We start from the raw sequence: 6,512 nt of genomic DNA, 5'->3' as shown, positions 1-6,512 counted from the left end.
TCCAGGAGGGCAGTGGGGCGGTCGGAGGACTGTGGGGACAGGGGACAGGCTGGGCAGTGTGATCTGTGTGATCATGCTTGTTAGGGCTCCATGACCCCTCTCTCATTTTGGCCATGCCCCCCTTTTGGGCATCGACTCTCTCCATAGTGTGCAGTCTGTTAGGACACGGGATCGTGTAAACCTGGCCTCAACCAGCGGGGCTGTGCCTTCTGGGATGTGCGCCCTGAGCTGAGGGTCCCGGGACAGACATGCCCAGAGCAGGCTGCCCTCTTGGGATGGATGTCCTGGAGGCTCTGTCACAGGAGCCTCCCACCCTGTTCATTCTGCCCGGGAGCCCAGTGCTGGTCCCTCTGAAACACTCACCCCAAGAGACGCATGACACGTGTCCTAGCTCCAAGGACCCAGGCAGGTTAGAGGAGCACGAATGAATGCGCAGAACGTGTGAGGTCACTGCAGGGAACTGTTGGAGCTCAAATGGGACATTCCCGGTTTTGTTTTTTTGTTGTTAATCTTCACCTGAGGATATATATTTTTTCCATTGCTTTTCAGAGAGTGGAAAGAAGGAGGGGGGGAGGGAGAGAGAGAGAAACACCAACGTCAGAGAGACACAGCCATTGGTTGCCTCTCGCACGTGCCCCGACCCAGGGCGGACAGCGAACCTGCAACCCGGGTACATGCCCTTGACCGGAATCAAACCTGGGACCCTTTTGGTACCTGGGCCTACACTCTAACCACTGAGCCACACTGGCCGGGACAGGGACAGTCCTGGTTTTGATGCTCACCCGTCAGTGGCCTGAAGTGTTCTGGTGAGTTCTGTGGGTACCTTCTCCAGGTTGTGCGTCCATCCCTGCCCCCAGGGTCCACCACTGTTGGAAAAACAGCCCCAACCCGGGTCATTGTACCCCAAGGAACAGCGTTTGGTCACCTCCGTCTGCCCCGTGCACTCCCACACCCCCAGCCCTCACCCCGACGTGCTTCCTGAGTTCGCTTGGCTGTCTGGTGAACTCACACCTAGCGTTTAATTCACCTTTCACGCCCCCCCCCCCCCCCGCCCCGTCCTCGGTGGGCAGGAACCGCCAGAGCTGGGAGGCAGCGAGGCTCGGGCCCGGCTGACTCACGGGCGGCTCTTAAGTGGGAAGGAAATGGGCCGGAGCCGTCGGGAGGCTTCGCGCTCGGGTGAGGCCTCTGGATTATGCAGCCGGGAAGCCTGGGTCCCGGCCCCTGCGCTCAGAGCCAGAGCCAGAGCCAGAGGAGGTTCCTGCCCCAGACTGGGCTCCGGGACACGGTGGTGATGCAGCCAGCGAGCCCCCAGTCCAGAGCGGGCGTTTTCCTCCCCAGGTATCGCCAGCTTATGAGTGAGGTCACTGCAGGTGAGGTGAGGCAGGAGCAGGTGGAGACACAGACACAGGGCAGGGCCGGGTAACGACGGAGGCAGAGGCCGGGGTGATGCCACCACAAGCCAGGGAACACCGAGGATGTGGCAGTGCCAAGGCTGCAAGAGGCAGGAGGGAGCCTCCCGGAGCCTGGGGGCGGGGAGCGTGGCTCTGCCCACACCTGGGCCTCCAACTTCCGGCTTCCAGACCGTGAGGATGAATTTCTGTCCTTTTAAGCCCCTCAGTTTGTGTCCATTTTTCCCGGCTGCCCCAGGAAGCAAATGCACCTGTCCTCTCAGGCCTCGTCCCTGCCAGCCTGGCCGGCACCCCTCTCCCTGCGGTGCCCCCTCTGCAGGTAGCACCCCCAAAACCCGGTGGGGGTGAAGATGCTGTGTTTTCTGAAAGCACATGACACGGGGACACGGGAGTCATTCGACTGAGAGACGACCGTCACCCCTCTTTCGTTGTGGCCAATGGTCCTGACGCCAACCCAGCCTTGCAGCTTTGAACCGGCTACAGCCGAGCAGCGGCGTCCCCAGTGGGAAAGTCCTCTGCAGGTCCTGCCCTGCCTTCCTGCTGTCTGGGCTCAGAGCCCAGACATACGGCATCGTGTTCCTGCTCCCGGTGCTCCGTGTCTTCGGAGGGCAGGGCCCCCCTTGGGAAAGCGCAGAGAGCAGTGTGGGCCCCGGAGCGGGCGGGCGGTGCTGGAGCCCGGGACACGCCACCGCAGGCCAGGGCCGGACTTGGAGACAGCACCCGCTCTTCCTGCGACCCAGAGCACCCCTTCAGGCTGCACCCTAAAGTCCCGTCTCTCTGATAACATCAACGACTGTCGCCAGTGGGCCTCACTCAGGGCTCACTGCGCCCCACCAGAGTTTCATGAGCATTCACCCCTCTTCCTGGAGCATTAACTCCACTGAGAAGTCAGAGAAGCAGCCACAGCTCCCTGGCCCTCCAGGACCAGGAAGCCCACGCTGGGCTGGGCTGGGCTGGGCGGTGACAGGGTGACAATAGTGAAGCCCATGCGTGTTCCTCCCTGTCCCTCCCCATCCCTGCTGCCCCCCTGCTCCAAGGTGCCCACCCCTGCAGCCTTCTTGCTCAGGAGGTGCCCCTCTGGCCCGATGGTGTCTTGCTGGCTCCTGGAGCAGCTCCCAGGCATCCGCTCTGGGTTGGGGCCTGGAGACCCCAGGCCCCTGTCCCAGTGCCGCACAGCCAGGCAGGACCAGGGGAGGGAGGCCGGGACAGCAGGGAGTGTTCCAGCTTTGGGTAGAGAGGCGGCTCAGGGGCCAGGCCCGGGGGGGGGGGGGGGGGGAGGCTGGAAGAGGGAGAGAAACGAGAGGCACAGGCGGAAGAGGGCAGAGACTCAGCGTCTACAGAGCTGTGTGGCCCTGTTCACGCTCGGGCCACATCCCTCCCCGCTCCACAGAGGCTGGGGAAGAACAGGATTAAACGTGTGTCCTAAAGGCCTGGACCGTGCCCTGCACCTGACGTGTGGCATAGAAGCCATCTCGTGAGCCAGTAAACCCACACGGAGAGAGGCCTCCGCGTGCCGGGTGGAGGGCCGGACTGCACCGTGTGTGGGGAGGGACGGAGGGTGGGCCTCTGCACTTTGGGGGCTCCGGGAAGAAAGCTGTGTTTCCAGGGGCTGCTTCACAGCATCTGAAAGTATCTGCTGCGCTTTGTACTGACGGAAGCAACCCCTTCCTGATGGGGCCGGGCAAAGACCCTCCCTCAGTGGGCCCAGGTCGTCTGCTTTGTGCCAACTCAGGGAGGCAGGGCTGTGGCCACCACTGGGGTTCCCGGTGTAGGACCAGGAAACGGAAGCTTAGCAAAGCAAAGGGACCTGCTCTCCCTCTCACCCGTGGGTGGTGTCCCCCAGTCCAGGGGCCTGGCCTCAGGCAGAGAGCTGCAGGGTGTGGCAGGGAGGCCAGCTTCCCACCAAGTGGGTGCTGCCCCCTTTTTAAAAAAAATCTATTTTTTTATTGATTTCAGAGAGAGGAAGGGAGAGGGAGGGAGAGAGAGAAACGTCAATGATGAGAGTCATTGGCTGCCTCCTGCATGCCCCCTGCTGGGGATCGGGCCCGAGACCCGGGCATGTGCCCTGACAGAGGGTAGAACCATGGCCTCCAGGTTCAGGGGTCCATGCTCAACTGCCCTGTGCCCTGCAGGGGAGCTGGATGGAGGTTGGGGGCCTGGGTTGCAGGGAGCATCTGCTTGACTCTGACCTGGAGAGGGGCACATGGGGACCCTGGGCGGGCTCAGAACTGCCTTTTCAGCTCTGCTCAGCCATACAGGGGAGCAGCTGTGCCTCCTGGGCCCAGGTGGGCCTCCCCCCCCCCCAGATTCCTGTAGGAAATGGGTGCGGAGCGTGCCCTGCTTGGGGCCAGGGCTGTTGACAAGGATGGGCAGTGCTCATGTTGATTCACATCGTCAGCTGTGTTGTCAGCTAAGACGAGATGGCAGAGCGTGCCTGTGTATACGTCTACACGTCTGTAGTATATTGTGTGTATATAGCATGCTGATACGGTTCTTGCTGCATTACACCGAGGCGCTAAGTGACCTCCTCTGACAGCAGGACTCGGGATAATTTTCATTTCCTTCTTTTTGTCATTAGCACATGATGAGATTTCAACGACGAACCTATTTTTACTCGTGTAATAAGGAAAACAAAGCTATTTTTAAAAGCACCTGTGTGTCTAGGTGAGGTAATCTATTTGCAGGCTGTAAGAGGCCAGGACCGTCCTAGACTGTTGGGAAGGCTTCCCGGCCGACAGCGCCCCTCGAATCTGTCAGCGGGGAGTAAAGCTGTAAATGTGCAATTTAATGGCCTCGCTGTCATTGTTATTTTTAACAAGTTACACAAATCAGAAGTGAGCGCATTCTTGCTGAACCACATAGGCGTGTGTCACCGGCACACAGGTAGGACCTGTGCTCCCAGCGCAGTGTGACCCCAGAACCCCAGCTGGGAAGATGCAGGCACCGCAGGCGCACACACTGATTGAACGTGCACCGTGTGTGAGGAGCGTGCACAGCGTGTGAGCAGCGTGCACAGTGTGTGAGGAGCGTGCACAGCGTGTGAGGAGCGTGCTCGCCCCCCCCCCACCAGGAACACCCCTCGGCGGGTCCGAATGTTTGGGCAGCGTGTTGCCAGTTTTATTCCCGACACCGAGAACAGGGCTGGTGCCACGCTATGCTTTTACTTATTTACTCTCGTCTTAAATAAATAGTGACGTAACCTCTCTCTTCTATGGTGATAGTTTTTTCTGGGCTGAGTTGTGACCCCGAAATTCATCTGTTGCAGCCCTAACCCCCAGCACCTCAGAAAGTGACTGTATTTGGAGATGGGGTCTTCAGAGAGGAGATTAAAGTAAAGTGGGGTGGTTAGTGTGGGCCCCGATCCACCGTGACTGGCGTCCTTGTAGGAAGAGGTTCGTCCCGGCCCGCGCGTCACCGTTTGACGCCAGGTCAGGGCACATGCCCAGGTTGCGGGCTCCATCCCCAGGAGGGCGTGTGCCGGGGCAGCTGACGGGTGCTTCTCTCTCGTAATGTTTCTAACTCTCTCTCCCTCTCCCTTCCTCTTTCTGAAATCAATACAAACATATTTTTTAAAAAGAAGTTAGTATACAGACCCATGGAGGGACGACCATGTGAGGACACGGGGGAGACACAGCCCTCCCTGCCACCGCGGCCACCGCGGCCACCGTGGCATCAGGTGGCACTCAGTCTTCCCCATCGCCTCACGTCCCCCGGACCCCTCTGCCTCCCTCTGTCTCCTGCTTCCCTCCCTTCCCTCTCTGCTAGGGGCTCGGTTCTTTCTGGAACACCCCAGCTCTTTCTGCTCTGCGCCCACTGCCCGAGGAGCACACGGCAGCCCCAACCCGCATCCTTGGGGAGGCTGGCCGCCAGGGAAGGAGGCCGCGTCCCCTGCCATCCTCCACGTCTGATCTCCCTCCCTGCTGGGCCTGCTTGTCACAGCCCCACCATCACCACCCAGCAGCCCGCGGCTGGCACGGGGTGAGCGCCCCACTGAGGTTTACCGAGCGCGTGGATGGTGTGGGATTTTGGAAGGTGGCAGCAGCCCCGCTGGGAAGTCCAGCAAGTTCCCTGCTGGGAAGTGCGGCAACTGGGACTCCCGCTGAGGTATCCGTTTCTTCAGGGAATCCATGAGGTCTTGTGACAGGCAGGCTCAGTCATCTTTCAACTCCTATGACCTAAGTGTTGGACGTGGGCCCCTTCGAGCACCCGAGCACACACATCACACGTTTACTGAGCCTCTGCTGGACGCCGGCTGAGGACCCGAGGCCTGAAGGCAGGGAGCCCGCGGTCTGTGCCCGATGGCGGGCAAAGCTGGAGGAGGCGTGGAGCGTGAGGGGGAGAGGGGGAGCCGGGCCCCGCTGGGACCAGCACAAGGGCATATCCCCCGGAGTGGAGGGGAGCCCAGCAGGTGCCTGCGCCTCCCGTAGAAGGAAGAGCTGGAGCGTTTCCCAACACGCCCCGGTCAGGCCCGTCCTGGGCCCAGGCTGGACCCTCCAGGGGCTCCTGTGCCCCGAACTTAGAGAACCACTCCCCTGGAGCAGCCCTTAGCAGACGGAATGAATGGTCCTTAGGGGGAAGACGTAGCAGGGCTGAGGAGGGAGGGGACACCTTAGGGATGAGGGCCGTGGAGAGGGGGGGCGGACGGACGGCCCAGGTGGCTGTGGTGGCTGTGGATCCAAAAATGAATCGGCCTCCCCCGCCGTGCAAGGGGCGGCGCAGGGCTGGCAGGTGCGTGGACCTGGCGGGGAAGGGGCAGGCGAAGCAGTCAGCGGGCTCCCACTTCCCACTGGAAGCGAGGTCGCTGGCCGTGGGAGAAGGAGAGCGGGGAGCCACGGGGAGGGTGCATAAGCCTCTGGTCACGGGGTCCCACCAGCCAGCTCGCGGGCGGGCAGGCAGCGGGCGGGGGCTGCAGGTGCGCCCAGCAGAGGCGGGTGGGGGACGCAGCCACGGTGGGCCTGTGCGTTCACTGTGGCTCCCACGGCCCCGAGATGACCTGCTGTCTGTCTCACCGCCCAGGCGAAGCACCCACCCAAGCCCGCACGGGGAGGGAGATGCGGCCACAAAAAAATCTTTTTTTTGTTTTGTTTTTTGTTAATCCTTACC

Source organism: Miniopterus natalensis, chromosome 6 (assembly GCF_054644295.1).
Source record: "Miniopterus natalensis isolate mMinNat1 chromosome 6, mMinNat1.hap1, whole genome shotgun sequence".
Lineage (NCBI taxonomy): Eukaryota > Metazoa > Chordata > Mammalia > Chiroptera > Miniopteridae > Miniopterus > Miniopterus natalensis.
Note: the sequence above shows the minus strand (reverse complement) of the source record.